Below are 17,120 nucleotides of genomic sequence, written 5' to 3' on the forward strand. Positions count from 1 at the left end.
TGTTTGGCTGTGTGAGTCTAGTAGGACTCCTAAGAATGTCTGTTGTTGCACGAACCATATCTGATTTTTTCAGGTTCACTATCCAGCCTAGAGGCAATAAGATCTGGGTCATCTGTAATGTTCCTGTAGCATGGGTACTGAAGGAGCCACCAACAAGAGGTCAAGGTATGGAACTATGGATATGGGCTGACCTCTGATGTATGCCATGACCTCTGGACATGATGTTTGTGATGATCCGTGGGACCGATAGACCGAATTGAAGGATATTAAACTGATAATGGCCTGTGTGCTCTCCCTGAGCAATTGTGAATCTTAAGAATCTCTGATAAGTTGGATGGATCAAGATGTGATAATATGCATCCTGTAGGTCTACTGTCGCCATGACGAAATCCTGCCCAGAGGTACTGCTGACTTGACCGATTCCTTCTCGAGTCTTCTGTATGCTACATATTGATTCAGGGGTTTCAGATTGAATATAACTTGATGGGACCCGTTTGGTTTCTTTATGTGGAACAGGTTTGAGTAATGTCCCGTTTTTTTCCATTTCCGGGACTAGTGAGACTACCTTTGTGGATAATAGGTTTTTTACATCCGGTATCAAGGCGCATTATAGCTCTGGAGAGGAGAGTAGGGCTGTCTATCGTTTCTGGAGGATATGAAGCAAACTCTTTGTTCCTTCCCTGACTGATGTTAGAGTCCATTGATCTGAACAGATCTTGTGCCATTGTGGAAGGAAGTCAGATGCGACCTCCTACAATGTTGGCGTCATGGCTTCTTTTGTCTCAGAGTGGGGAATAAAAAGATTTGTGTTTTCCCCCTTTCAGGTAGTTCCAGCAACCCGACTTGCCCTTCCCATTACACTGAAGCGTATGCACTTGCTGGAGACGAGAAAGAATCTTTTCCTAGTATTCCTAGGTTCTGGTAAGGTCTTTTCGTCCAAAGCCTTCTGTAACAGCTCATCAAGGGCAGGACCAAACATACATTTCCCTTTGAAGGGGATAGAACATAGCTTCATTTTTGAAGCCAGAGTGCTCATCTCAGAGATTGACAATCCTGACAATCTTGCGGTCACTCTCACAGATTCTGCAGAGGCATCTTCTAGGAACCCTGTTGTCTTCTGGAGGAGAGGCAGAGAAGTTAGGATGTCCTCTCTGGGAGTACCTGTGGACAGGTGTTGCTCCAGCTGCCCCAGCCATCAGTACATTGATCGGGCCACACAGGTAGATACGGCCTTGGGCTTCAGTAAAGATGCCAGGCTTTCCCATGATTTCCTCAATAGCCCATCCATCTTTCATTCCAGAGGGTCTTTCAACTGAGAGGCATCCTCAAATGCTAGTGCAGACTTTTTAGCTACCCGAGCAATCTGGATGTCAACCTTTGGAATTTGACCAGCATGATGCCGTCTCGTCGTCCACAGGGAACCTGTCCATCTCCGCTAGAATGGTCAGCCTCTTTTCTGGGGATTACCACTCTTCTAGGATCAGGTCCCAGATGTTTTTATGAATGGGAAATACCTGCTTCTTCCTAGTACGGAGACCCCCGAACATTTCTTCCTGTACCATCGGGGCAGTCTTCTCCTCAATCTCCATGGTCCTATTTACTGCCGTGCGGAGTTCCGCTATATCCCCTGAGGAGAAATATCTTTCCTGTTGGGAGACCTCTGGGTCCAGGATTAATTTGCCTTCTTCAAGAGGTTCATTTGGGATCGAAGTTTCATCCTGAGAGTCACCATCCCTTTCCTCTTAATTAAGCTTCCTCCTTTTAGCTTCTAGAGGGACACTGGGAGAGGGTGCCGGCTGAAAATAAGCAGCCAGGGAGGATTTTTATCTCCTGTTGGATTAGGCCCTAAATTTCTTACATCAAGGATGGTTGTTCTTCCCTGATGACTTTCTCACTCTTTGCATAATGTCTCATGCGAAGAGGCCAGCTTTTTGTACAGACTGCAAATCTGCATCTCCAGCAGCAATCCTTTCAAGGCTGTAGTTATTCCTGTTGCTTGTGATTCTTTTTCTACCACACTTTCATTCCACTCAACTTTCCATTAATATGCTTGGATACAGCACTCTGAACAGCCAGCTTCTTTAGCAATGACATTTTGTGGCTTACCCTCCTTGAGGAGTGTGTCAATGACAGTCTTGTGGACATATGTCAAGTCAGCAGTCTTCCCCATTATTGTGGAGCCTACAGAAACAGACTAAGGGACCTTTTTAAAAGCTTAGGAAGTCTTATAGCAGGTGTTTTAACTCTAATTTACTGAGATAATGTATTTTCGGTTTTCATTGGTTGTAAGCCATATTCATCAACATTAACCCCCTTCATGCCCAAGCCTATTTTGACCTTAATGACCAGACCATTTTTTGCAATTCTGACCAGTGTCCCTTTATGAGGCAATAACTCTGGAACGCATCCTAGCGATTGAGATTTTTTTTCGGGACATATTGGGCTTCATGTTAGTGGTAAATTTAGGTCTATATTTTTTACGTTTGTGAAAAAAAAAAAACAAATTTGGCGAAAATTTCGCAATTTTCAAATTTTGAATTTTTATTCTGTTAAACCAGAGAGTTATGTGACACAAAATAGTTACTAAATAACATTTCCCACATGTCTACTTTACATCAGCACAATTTTGGAAACAAATTTTTTTTTTTTTTTGTTAGGAAGTTATAAGGGATAAAAGCTGACCAGTGATTTCTCATTTTTACAACAAAATTTACAAAACTTTTTTTTTTTTTTTTTTAAGGGACCACCTCACATTTGAAGTCACTTTGAGGGGTCTATATGGGAGAAAATACCCAAAAGTGATACCATTCTAAAAACTGCACCCCTCAAGCTACTCAATACTACATTCAAGAAAATTATTAACCCTTCAGGTGTTTCACAGGAACTAAAGCAACGTGGAAGGAAAAAATGGACATTTTAATTTTTCCAACCAAAATTTTCTTTTAGCATCAATTTTTTCATTTTCACATGGGGAACAGGATAAAATGGATCCTAAAATTTGTTGTGCAATTTCTCCTGAGTACAGCGATACCTCACATGTGGCCATAAATCACTGTTTGGGTGCACGGCAGGGCTCAGAAGGGAAGGCGCGCCATTTGACTTTTTGAATGGAAAATATGCTGGAATATTTACCGTTTGCCATGTCGCGTTTGGAGAGTCCCTGTGTGCCTAAACATTGGAGCTCCCCCACAAATGACCCCATTTTGGAAACTAGACGCCCCCAAGGAACTTATCTAGATGCATAGTGATCACTTTGAACCCCCAGGTGCTTCACAAATGGATCCATAAAAAAAAAAATAAAAAAAAAATAAAAAAAAAAAAAAAGTACTTTTTTTCACAACAATTTTCTTTTAGCCTCAGTTTATTCATTTTCACATGGGCAACAGGATAAAATGGAGCCTAAAATTTGTTGTGCAATTTCTCCTGAGTACACCGATACCTTGTATGTGGTCATAAACCACTGTTTGGGAGCACGGCAGGGTCCGGAAGGGAAGGAGCGCTATTTGACTTTTTGAATGGAAAATTAGTTCCAATCGTTATCGGACACCATGTCGCGTTTGGAGAGGCCCTGTGTGCCTAAACAGTGAAAACCCCCCACAAGTGACCCCATTTTGGAAACTAGACTCCTTATGGAACTTATCTAGATGTGTGGTGAGCACTTTGAACCCCCAAGTGCTTCACAAAAGTTTATAACGCAGAGCAGTGAAGGTAAAAAAAAAATCTTTCCTCAAGAATGATTTTTTAGCACGCTATTTTTTATTTTCACATAGCTAACAGGAGAAATTGGACAACAAAAGTTGTTGTCCAGTTTGTCCCGAGTACGCTGGTACCCCATATGTGGGGGGGGGGGGGGGGGGGGAGGGGAACCACTGTTTGGGCGCACGGCAGGGCTCAGAAGGGAAGGAGCGCCATTTGACTTTTTGAAATTAAAATTACCTCTAATCGTTAGCGGACACCATGTCGTGTTTGGAGAGCCCCTGTGTGCCTAAACTTTGGAGCTCCCCCACAAATGACCCAATTTTGGAAACTAGACCCCCTAAGGAATTTATCTAGATGCATAGTGAGCACTGTGAACCCCCAAGTGCTTCACAAAAGTTTAAAACGCAGAGCCGTGAAAATAAATATTTTTTTTCCCCACTCAAAAATTTTTTTAGTGCGTAATTTTTTATTTTCACAAGGGTACCAGGAGAAATTGGACCACAAAAGTTGTTGTCCAGTTTGTCCTGAATATGCTGGGGGGGGGGGGGGGGGGGGGAGGAGAACGGGACCACTGTTTGGGCACACATCGGGGCTCAGAAGGGAAGTAGTGACATTATGAAATGCTGACTTTGATGGAATGGTCTGCGGGTGTCATGTCAGAGCCCCTAATGTACCTAAACTGTGGAACCCCCCCACAAGTGACCCCATTTTGGAAACTAGACCCCCCAAGAAACTTATCTAGATGTGTGGTGAGCACTTTCAACCCACAAGTGCTTCACAGAAGTTTATAACGCAAAGCTGTGGAAATAAAAAAATCATTTTTTCCCCTCAAAATTTTTTTTAGCTTGCTAACTTTTTATTTTCACAAGGTAACAGGAGAAATTGGACCCCAAAATTTGTTGTCCAGTTTGTCCCGAGTATGCTGGTACCCCATATATGGGGGGAACCATTGTTAAGGGCACACGTAAGGGCTCGGAATGGTAGTAGTGACGTTTTGAAATGCAGACTTTGATGGAAAGGTCTGCGGTCGTCGTTACGTTTGCAGAGCCCCTGATGTGCCTAAACAGTAGAAACCCCCCACAAGTTACCCCATTTTGGAAACTAGACCTTCCAAGGAACTTATCTAGATGTCTGGTGAGCACTTTGAACCCCCAAGTGCTTCACAGAAGTTTATAACGCAGAGACGTGAAAATAAAAAAATAAAATAATTTTTTAGCCCCCAATTTTTTATTTTCCCAAGGGTAACAGGAGAAATTAGACCCCCAAAGCTGTTGTGCAATTTTTCCTGAGTACGCTGATACCCTATATGTTGGGGTAAACCACTGTTTGGGCACACATCGGGGCTTGGAAGGGGGGGGGGGGGGGGGAAGCACCGTTTGACTTTGTGGGGGGAGCGGAGAGAAGGGGGAGGGGAGCAGATGACGCGGCGGCACATTGCCGCCGTCAGTCGGTATCGGGGGCCCCGTGAGTCGGGGGGGGGGGCGCGAATCACAGTCTCCAGCCATGTCCGATGCTACTGCAGCATCGGCCATGGCTGGATTGTAAAATTTCATCAATTTTCATTGATGAAATATTACTATCGCTCTGATTGGCTGTTAAAACTGAAACTGCAAATCAGAGCGATCGTAGCCACGTGGGGCGAAGCCACGCCCCCTGTGTTAAAGTACAAAGCCCCCTGTATCTGCGGGTCAGGTGACCTTTCAGTGACCCCGGTCACCCGACCCGCAGGGGGGCTTTAAAGTCATGACGCCACATAGGCGTCACTGGTCGGATTGGCACCAACTTTCATGACGCCTATGTGGCGTCATTGGTCATGAAGGGGTTAACATAAAACACTTTAAATAGATCAATGTTTGTAATGACTGTATATGAGTTTCACTTTTTCTACTGAAATAAATTAACTTTTTGATGATATTCTAAGTTAGTGAGAAGCACCTGCACTATTGCCATTTATTTACTTTCTACAGGGTATTTACTCATTTTGTTTTGATCTTAAGTTCTACTTGTGAAATGGCCATCATGCATTGCACTTATATCAACATGTGCTGAGGCTCAAATTGCTTTGGTTTATGTCAGAGGAAGACAATCACAGGCACAAGCGGTCTGGAACTGTTCTGAGGCAGAGACAGGTGCCGGGCAGAACAGGCAGGCAGCTAGCAACTACCTGCTTGTGAGTTCTCAAAAAAATTTAAAAAATAAAAATAAAAAAAAGGCCTGGCTAAGCCTTTTTAGGTCCACGTGAAAGTACTGTACTTAATCAGAAACCATAATGGCAGATCCATTTAGCAACCTTAAATGGTACACAGATGTTGTATTGGCTGGACACAGGGAAAAAACATACAGAACACCAGTCATTGTAACCTGTATAATGTATACATTTTCCTGCTTGCACGTAACTATTCTACAAAGCGTTGCTTCATTTTAAAATCCTGATCCGTGTTGTAAACTATAATTACTGCCATGTAGACAATATAGTGGCAGTCTATGATGCCTTACTGTGTCATTTTGCAGCAAGGATGCCGTGTTATGCATACTAAACGACAGTTCACTTTGTTATGTAAAAGCGCCAAATAGCAGAGAACTTTTTTTCAGGACTGCCATTCAGGAACAAGTGCTAAAGCTGTGCAGATATAGAAATTATTGAAAGCCATATCTGCAGCAGATATGTTATTCTGTGGGTCACAGTTTAGGACAATTGTGCTATTGATACATGTGTCACAGCCTCACCCAACACATTCCTGACAACCCTACAGCACGTAACCGGCAACAGGTCTATGTATAGCTAACCTGGGCTGTGGAGATAGCAAAACCATGGCTTACTACCTTAGACCCAGCTCACATAATGGTCAGTTAGTACAAAATTTACTGAAGCAGAATGATTACATTGCCTTGGAAAAAAAAAAAAAAAAAAAAAAAAAAAAAGTGATTTAGATTGGTAGAATGTAAAATATATTTATAACAAAAGACGTGCAGATTTTTCTGCAGAATCTTGGCGGATTTGGAGCAGTTTCTTCTACCAACCTTGGATTCCATTTAGAAAAAAAGATTAAAATAAAAAAAAGGTAATCAAGCTGTACCAGTGGGGTTTTTTTCTTCAGCATTTCATGATCTTTAAGTGATGCTGTTACTACAAACTGCAGAATAAAGAAAACAAGCCCACAAACTATATTTGTATATATTGTATATACAGACTCAGAGGCAATGACAAAACATAGCTAATCATGCAGACATACATATTTTACAGCGAGCAATTACCAGTTCATGCTGCTAGCCACAGCAAGAAACAGAAATGGATGTTTTTGTTTTCATTTTTTTTTTTTTTTTTTTTTTTTTTTTAACATTCTGCAATTCTGTCCTCTGAAACCATAGGGCAAGGGTCAGCAACCTGCGTCACTCCAGCTGTCGGGATGCTCCCAAGCGCCAAAAACTAGGAGTTGTAGATTTACAACAATTGGAATGCCACAGGTGGATGACCTTGCCATATAGTTTACATGTAGCACAACCTGTTTTTATTCATATTGTGGCAGTGTCTTATCAAATAATCTGCAGTAAAACTATAATTCTATACCTCATTGATGCTGTATGTAAGCAGTCATAAATGGGACATCCAATATTCAATGTTGCCCAATAGGGAAGAGGGAGAAATTAAAAAAGTCACGAGCAACCAACGTGGAATTTGTTGTAATCACTGTCATGCCACCAAATCATGAGGTTCGCTGTAGATTGTAAGTAGCCATATTCCTAGACATGTTTTTAAAGAGCAAAAACTGTGATGTAAAGAAGAAAAAAAAAAAAATGATCAGGCCACGGTGTGCAAACATGCTCAAGTCTTAAGACAAACCTTGTGAAGCATGGCGCCAGAGATCACAGAATTCCACACTGCCCTTACTTGTGAAGAACCTGCATCTCGCCACCCCACCTGATGTCACTATAATGTCAGACGGATCACGTAATGACTTGCACCAACGTGACATTACGCACCTCCTGGGGACATGCAAGGTCAGCTTGATTCAGTTGTACACAGACACCCCCTGTTCCACATGGGCCCAGGCAGGCATGAGGAGTGAGAAGACGAGAACCAAGCAGTCACTGGCGTGGCACCACCCTGATAGGCCTCTCATTAGCACCAGTGAAACAGTGTATGGTCAGTCTGGTGGGACTGCCACCAGTTCCTCGTTAGATACAAGCCCAGTCCGTTAACTGGATTACAATGGGCTAGAAACCAGCCCAGGTAGCATGGAAAGTGAAACCTAGAATACAGACATGTGGATTGAGATAAAAGAGCAACCCAAGGTTAAATTATATATTTAATTGCCTTAGGGGCACAAAAGACAATACACTATATACACACACACAATGGTTATACATATAAAATAGTCAGTTACGCAAATACAGGCAGTGGTAGGACAAAAGATATAAGCAGATGGATCATGGATTTTACCATGTGTGCGCTGGTCACAGGGGGCATGAGTTGTCAGCTGGTTCCCAAGTCCTTCACAGCACGTTACTCGACGGAACCCCCCTTTCGACTACATGCATAACAGAGATACCACATTGCCTTACACTAGCCCTTTATCCCCTTTGGGTCACTCTTCTGGGCCGAGTCTAAATCCCCTGCCCTTGCCTCTAGCAGCTAAAGACTCCAAGACTTAAGATGGGTCATAATTCCTAATGGACGATCCTAGGAACACGGTTTTCCCGCCATTGGATCCAGCCAGGCCCCTGCTACGCGTTGAGACTAAACACATCTTGGCTATCTGGTTCCTACTAGCCATTGTACGCATCTCCCCACCCTGCAGTGCTAGAACAGATCGAGACCCTGGAAGGAATTCAGCCCATTCCAGAGATTTCAAAAATGTAACTTGTTTATGGCCAGGACATACATGGTACACACATGGCAAGCAAGCTTTTTGTTCTGAGCTTAGCTGGATCAAGGTGTGAGGTCTGTCACTCACACACAGTTTTCTGAGGCTTGACCCCCCCCCCCCGTTGAGCTATGTAACAAGGTTGCGGGATGCAGTGACAGACAGAAGGCAGAGCAAGGGTTAACAAAATTTAACAGTTTTAATTTAACAGGAGGTTAACTCCTCGCAGGGAGATAAATGGTTAAATGAGGATTAAACAATTCAATGGCAAGCAATAGGCAAAGTTAATGAGCAATAAACAAGATAACGGCAGTTCTTTAAAATCACTTATGTCAGAGGCTTCCCAGTCCACAACTGAAGTTTTGAAGGCAGTGGCACCAACAACGGCTGGCGCGGTGCTGTTCTAGTGTGGTCCTGCAAACAGTCCATCTTTTGGCGGCAGTGGTCAGTCTCCGGCACCTTCCACTGAGCCCCTAGTCCATAAGTTGATGTGGCCAAAGCAAACAGGGTCGCAGCACTGAGTGTGTAACGTGGACTGGCAAGTGTCAACTGGCAAGGTAGGCTGCAAATGTCTGTCCAGTACTCGGCTTTCTCTATGCGGCACATGCGCTGTACTCCCACTCGTGGCAAGTGTCTCTCTGAAGCAGCTGCCGCCACCTGAATGGCTGCTCAGCACGGCTCTCCTCCGCTTGCGCTGCTCTGCGCGTCCACCAATACAGGTAAATCTCTCACACAGCTGTCCCAGATCGGTGCTCTGTGGCTGGGAGCTTTTCCCCAATCAACCCCCGCACGGACGGAGTACTCTGACCAACACGGGTGCTGCTGCGTGTCTATCAGCCTTGGGGAACACACCTCAGGATCCTGCACCCAGCTCCCGCACCTCCACCCGAGCACCGCACACACACTGTCTCACCGCAGCGCTCGCTGAAGTTCTGCTGGAGCATGGCACCACGCTGCCTTTCTCGCTGCAGAGCGCGCCACACACCTGCCTCCGTTCTCACTGCCGACAGGGAACTGAACCTTTCTTTGTGCGTACTTTCTCCTCACTGCCTGGCTTAGCCACACACCCTATTCCTTGGTTATGTGGCCTGTCCTGTCCCCTATTCTTTCCCCCAGGCAACATGGGACGCAGCCTCAGCAGTTCTGGACCCAGCATGATGCAGGCACCTGCAGCCTGGTCTTACCCTTACATTCTCATACAGCTATAAACTGAAGGGAATTTTATAATCCCATGCCAAGTAGGATACAAATGATGGACATGAAATTATATCTCCGAAATTCTTCACAACCTCTATCAAACATAAGCCACTGCAAGGCTCAGCCATTCATTGCAAGCCATGTTCTAAGCAAAAAACGGGAAGCCTCAGTCAGCCAAATATTTCTCCTACAGTGGCTATTACACAGAAAATGCAGTCATACAAGATGGCCATTCAACATAATGGTTGTGCATGTTATACAAGATCGGTTTGTATGATCCAGAAAGGAAGCTCATATCAGATCAGGATTAGCATGAAGACCTCAAGGAATGCGTGGATAACAGGGTGTTTCCCACGAGGTCCATTTCATACCCACGGGATAGGTGATAAGTGATCACAAGAACAAGGGGTCCTGTGTTCCAATGTGAATGATGCTTTGGTGGTGCAAGCCTGCTGATCCCTATCCTCTGTCTAGGACTGAGGAGGATAGTAAAAGTACTAGCATATTATAAGTGGTCATGAAATGCTGATAGTTTGCTATGTGAGCAGTAAAGGACACAGGAATTGTAAATTTTATCAGGAGTCATTTGTGAATTACTTAAATGGGACATATCCCAAAGTAGAAGGGCTCGCTCACACTTGTGAATAAGTTGGACAAATGCAATCAGTATAAAAAAAAAAATAATTAAAAGATTACATTTGGACCAGTGTCATTCTAAAGATTGTGCGCTCAGGGTTTTTTTCCAGCTCTGATCAAGATCAGACTGAAAAAATGTAGTATGCTGTTATTGCATGCGACATTCGGATCGCACGCACCCATACAAGTCTAAGGGTGCGTGTTGAACAGAAGAGAGGGAGAAATTACTTTCTCCATCACCGCCACACCTGAGATCAGATCTGGTCATGCGAGAGGCTCGGAGCACAGAGCACTGACACTAGGTTCAAGCTTGCAGCAGAGCTGGAACCGAGGGTCATTAAGCATATTACATCAGATGCCATGCCCTATTGTGACTCTGGCCAGAGGGTATTGTTGAATTGCTCCATACTACAGCCTGTGTCAGTGTATGCTAAAAAAAATTCTTGGCATTATAAAGCTGATGAAAAGGGAGAACGTTTTCTTGATCCACCATCAATGTAATTAGGTGTACACTACAAATCTAACCACTGCCAAGGAAAAACTGAACAATAATGTGCAAATTAATCATGCAAGACACGAAAAATTCCATAAAACACAAAACTGCCAGATAGAATTAACTCACAAAGGGCTACTCTGTTCAAAGACCTTTTTATTTTCCAGTTCTCCAGAGGACACTGTCTAATTTTTTCCTCTGGTATTATTTCTAAGTTGGACATAATGCTTTTCTTTTGTGATTAGTTTTAGGAGGAATATCCATACGTGTACCTTCTCGTAGCTGCTGGAAGTAGAGTTGGCAAGAATACAGCGATACCAAACAAATACAGCTTTTACATTTTGTGCCTTTGGTCAAATAAAAACATGTTTTATAAAAAAAATTACCATAAAAAAAAGAGCAGTTTGTATAGCTGCATTTTGGGAGCCATTCATTTATTTTTTTTCCTGCAATATAGCCCTGATGTGAAGGCTCGAACTTTTGTGGATACTATTTAACATTAAATATATTGCTTTTGGTAACATTCAGTATTTGACATCAGCATTTGTAAGCCAAAACCAGGAGTGGGTGATAAATACAGAAGTAGTGATGTGTTTCTATTATACTTTCCTCTGATTGTTCCACTCCTGGTTTTGGCTTACAGATACTGATGTAAAATACCCACCAAGTACTGATAGTGTGAACGCGACCAAATTCTGAAACTGTTTCCTTGGGTTTATTGATGTTTGAATAAGCAAGACATAACCCACCTTTTGCCATTGCTATATTCTCCCTGCTGTGAAGTGATGTGACCACTGAGGCCAGCGATGGCTTACTGTACCACAGCAGACAAACAAAAAAATGGCAGGAAACTGTAGATTTAACAAGTAATGTTGCTATTTGGTGGCACTCACCCATTTACCCTTTTTTCCTTGATAGCAGACAACCCCTTCAATTCACTTCAATAATGTTTTGGGTGGGATTTCAAAAGCATTATTGCATGTAATGGTCCACTTTTATTTTAAAATATCCCCTAACCCTGCCATACCCATTAGACTAACATAAGACAAACATAGTAAAGGTGGGCTTGGCAGACTGTCTAATGTGTATGGGGGCCTTCGGACAGTTCCCCAACATCACCTGATCTCAGACTGCTAATGTATTCTCTACAAGATAAGCCGCCACGAGGGTAGTCCGGCAGCAGCTCTCAGCAGAGCGAGTGCTCCTGTGTATATCGGAGTCAGGACAAAGGGCTGTGGATCAAACAACGATAAAGTATACAGTCATATGTAAAAGTTTGGGCACCCCTATTAATGTTAACCTTTTTTCTTTATAACAATTTTGTTTTTTGCAACAGCTATTTCAGTTTCATATATCTAATAACTGATGGACTCAGTTATATTTCTGGATTCAAATGAGGTTTATTGTACTAACAGAAAATGTGCAATCTGCATTTAAACAAAATTTGACCGGTGCAAAAGTATGGGCACCCTTATCATTTTCTTGATTTGAACACTCCTAACTACTTTTTACTGACTTCCTGAAGCACTAAATTGGTTTTGTAACCTCATTGAGCTTTGAACTTCATAGCCAGGTGTATCAAATCATGAGAAAAGGTATTTAAGGTGGCCACTTGCAAGTAGTTCTCCTATTTGATTCTCCTATAAAGAGTGGCATCATGGGCTCCTCAAAACAACTCTCAAATGATCTGAAAACAAAGATTATTCAACATAGCTTTTCAGGGGAAGGATACAAAAAGTTGTCTCAGAGATTTAACCAGTCAGTTTCCACTGTGAGGAACATAGTTAGGAAATGGAAGAACACAGGTACAGTTCTTGTTAAGCCCAGAAGTGGCAGGCCAAGAAAAATATCAGAAAGGCAGAGAAGAAGAATGGTGAGAACAGTCAAGGAGAATCCACAGACCACCTCCAAAGACCTGCAGCATCATCTTGCTGCAGATGGTGTCACTGTGCATCGGTCAACAATACAGCGCATGGATAACGCCTTTTTGTATGACCAAACAACTCAATCTTTGTTTCATCAGTCCACAGGACCTTCTTCCAAAATGTAACTGGCTTGTCCAAATGTGCTTTTGCATACCTCAGGCGACTGTTTGTGGCATGCTTGCAGAAACGGCTTCTTTCGCATCACTCTCCCATACAGCTTCTCCTTGTGCAAAGTGCGCTGTATTGTTGACCGATGCACAGTGACACCATCTGCAGCAAGATGATGCTGCAGGTCTTTGGAGGTGGTCTGTGGATTGTCCTTGACTGTTCTCACCATTCTTCTTCTCTGCCTTTCTGATATTTTTCTTGGCCTGCCACTTCTGGGCTTAACAAGAACTGTACCTGTGTTCTTCCATTTCCTTACTATGTTCCTCACAGTGGAAACTGACAGGTTAAAACTCTGAGACAACTTTTTGTATCCTTCCCCTGAAAAGCTATGTTGAATAATCTTTGTTTTCAGATCATTTGAGAGTTGTTTTGAGGAGCCCATGATGCCACTCTTCATAGGAGAATCTAATAGGAGAACTACTTGCAAGTGGCCACTTTAAATACCTTTTCTCATGATTTGATACACCTGGCTATGAAGTTCAAAGCTTAATGAGGATACAAAACCAATTTAGTGCTTCAGGAAGTCAGTAAAAAGTAGTTAGGAGTGTTCAAATCAAGAAAATGATAAGGGTGCCCATACTTTTACACCGGTCAAATTTTGTTTAAATGCAGATTGCACATTTTCTGTTAGTACAATAAACCTCATTTGAATCCAGAAATATAACTGAGTCCATCAGTTATTAGATATATGAAACTGAAATAGCTGTTGCAAAAACCAAAATTGTTATAAAGAAAAAAGGTTAAACATTAATAGGGGTGCCCAAACTTTTACATATGACTGTATATTATATATGGGGACCCTTATGACCCTGGTTGTCACGTTAAGTCACTGGTGCCTCCCAATAGTGTCGCGATATTTGAAATTAACAGAGGTAAAGGCCCCTTTACATTTAGTGATGCACCAGCGATCCCGACAACGATACGACCCGGTCAGGATCGTTGGTGCATTGCTAAATGGTCGCTAGTGAGCTACCAAACAGGCAGATCTCACAGCGATACAGCGGACGATACTTACCTTTCAGACGCGGCGATCCTGACGTCCTCCCGCCCACATCCACATGTCGCTCGTTGGCGCCAGCAGGAAGTGGCCGACGAGAAGTGGAGCTGCGCGATCAGCGACAGAAAGCGGGGGAGCCAGTTGGAGGTAAAAATCGGTGACGTTATAGCGATATCGCTATGTGTAAAACCCCCTTTAGGGTTCTCCCTTATCAACCCTAGACCCTAAATGAATTCAATAGTAATTAACGTACCGTAATTGTAATTTATCGTTCGTGTGGCGGCAACCAGGACTGTGGAATAGGCAAACCAAACCTCTGACTCCACAGCATGTAGATAAAGTGCAGCACAGATTCATCTCAAAAGCCTAGATCCTTAGATCAGGAATAGAACATTTTATAACTTTCCCAAAGTCTTATGAAAACATTTACAGTACATCCTGCATTGTACTAACATACCCAACTTTTTACAAATTTTAGGCATCAGTCCGTTTTATATAGACTCCACCAAAACGGCTACGGACTACATAGCCCTGGCAGCAACAATTCCTGGCCTGACCTTGGGTCTCCTGACAACTAAAAGCATCATATGCATATAGGGCAGCTGTTAGATCAGAAGGGTCAGGTAGGAAATTGCAGATTTAACATATGGACACTATACATTTGTTTGAATATACAAACAGGTGCAACGGTTGTCACTGACTGAAGCATCTTAGGGGGTTAAACGAAGCCAACTTTATTGCACTATCAGGGTACGTGCACACGTTCAATATTAGGCAGCGCTCTGTATGCAGCACATGTCCGATGCTCTGCCGGCTTTTGAACGCAGGTGATTCCATATGTGTTCATTGAACCGTGTAGAATCACTGCATCCTATACATTGTACGGGTGAGATTTATCTCGCGGAGACTCGCGTCACAGCAAGATAGACATGCTGCGGTCTGGAAAGATGCATCGCATGTTCGTCTCTGCAGGGTAGCAGCGGGTATCGGAGCACACAGAGGGCATGGGATTTCATGAAATCCCATCCACTATGCTGTAACATCTGGATCCCGCAGATGTACACAGCGTCCAACCCGCAGCGTTTACTGACTGTGGAAATATACCTTCAGTGTCCTCACCATAAAGAGAATGTGCAGAACATAGCACTTTAATATTCTTTTTATGCATCACATTTGATACATTTGTCCCTTTTTATTGCACTCTCTACTCCAGGGTCCTCATGAAGCATAGAGAAGACTATATACCCCATTTTTGGGACAAAAAATAAAAAAAAAAAAAAAAAAAACCCACAGAAACATGCTTTTCAAAAATGTATTGTATCTTAAGTCTGAAAACGCAACAAGTCATGTTTACTACATTTTACATAACGTGCATTAGATCATATTGGCAGAACAAAAAAAAAATACAATAAAAAAAATTGAGAGAAAAAGTGTCGAGATAATAACTGGGTTCTACATAAAGTGGAGGATAAGGAACACTTAGATATTAGAGACAATACAGTCACAGTGGCATTTTAGGGTCAGTGTCACCAGCGTCGTGCCCACATTGCCCTTTACTCGTAGCACAGCAAGATCATAAGCTCAAAGAATAAAGTGATTGTATTTCTAGAGAAAGGTTACACAAGTCACTTTATTATTATTAGTGAAGACAATACATATGGGATTCCTCCAAGGACCCGCCCAAGTTTAATGGGACAAGACATTCTCCCACATCCCAGTACACAAGGAACAATGGGAGCGATTACTGAGCAAGTTGTGCCGAAAAGTTGAACGTTAACCCATCCCATAAAAAGATAAAAACACAATAGTGTAATATATATATATATATATATATATATATATATATATACACACACACACACAGACATACATACACACACATCTGGATATCTTGTTACCATCAAGTGAGGTGCTATGTAAAGGAGGTTATTTTAAATGTAATGATAAACTGACGTGGCACCGCAGCAGGCGCCGACCAGCGACGTGGCACCGCAGCAGGCGCCGACCAGCGACGTGGCACCGCAGCAGGCGCCGACCAGCGACGTGGCACCGCAGCAGGCGCCGACCAGCGACGTGGCACCGCAGCAGGCGCCGACCAGCGACGTCACACCACAAGTTGAAGCTCATTTCCAAATTACAATAATTGGGATCTCTTTGTGAACACAATCACTTGCTCTCCTTTCACACACTTGTCCCTACAGACAGCCATTCACACCAGATTTGCTGACCACCTGGATACCTATTGGGAGAACCCCTGGGGCGACCTCCCCCATATAACATGGAGTGCCGTCTGGTCCCAGCTTCTCACAGTAACGTCCTCCTGCCGGCCCAGCCACTGCCTATGCCCCGGGACAGAGCTGTCGGTGGCAGGTCCCCCCAGGGCACACATAGCAGGCGGTAAAGCCACCGTCCTCGGTTAATGCTTTGCTAGTCTGTGAGCTATGTCAGACGTTACGGAGCCGGACCAGGAACTGTCACTACCAGAACAATGGAGCTATGAGGTAAACGCAAGGTAGATAGAACCGTCCGTGACTTGCTGGGGCGCCGGCCAGGACTAGACAGCTACACCTAGAGATAAGCTCCAGCACTCACCAGTCCGCGCTCACCGGCCGCCTCCCTCGAGCACTGCTGTAGACTGAGCTATAGCCGGCCGTGCGGGGCTGTTACTGCCGTGCGGAGGATGGGCGGGGCCGGGAGAACTATGTGAAGTATAGGACGTGGGGTGAGAAGTGAGAGCTCGGGCTGTGCCACATACTCTCAGGTCTCGGCGTCTCATGACGTCACCGCGTCCTCCCACATGGCGCGAGCACCAATTCTCTGCCGGCGGCTCCTTACAGTTTAGTGTTAGTTATGACGTATTGTATGAGGCACAGGGCAGGGCTTGGAGGTAGTCACCGGAGAGGACGAAGCAGGACCGTGCTGCCTCCACACACCCTGATAATAAGATACTACTGCCTCCATGACACCCGTATAATAGGAGAAAGCTGCCTACATGTCACCCTAAAAATAGGATACTGCTTCCTCCATGACATCCTGATAATAGGAGCATGCTGCTTCCATGACACCCTGGTAATAGGATACTACTTCCTCCATGACACCCTGATAGTAGGAGAATGCTGTCTCCATGACACCCTGATAAT

The 17,120-nt window shown here is 43.7% G+C and overlaps 1 protein-coding gene across 1 annotated transcript in view; it reads right to left on the reverse strand.

The window, feature by feature from the left end:
- Window positions 1–16,730, reverse strand: part of CSRP2 (cysteine and glycine rich protein 2) — a 70,823-nt gene extending 54,093 nt beyond the window's left edge. The window contains exon 1 of the mRNA XM_073560021.1: window positions 16,573–16,730. The gene's annotated coding sequence lies outside the window, so the exon portion shown is untranslated. The remainder of the gene's footprint in view (window positions 1–16,572) is intronic.
- Between the last annotated feature and the right edge of the window lie 390 nt (window positions 16,731–17,120).

Source organism: Dendrobates tinctorius, unplaced genomic scaffold, assembly GCF_039654945.1.
Source record: "Dendrobates tinctorius isolate UK_male_01 unplaced genomic scaffold, ASM3965494v1 ptg000290l, whole genome shotgun sequence".
NCBI lineage: Eukaryota > Metazoa > Chordata > Amphibia > Anura > Dendrobatidae > Dendrobates > Dendrobates tinctorius.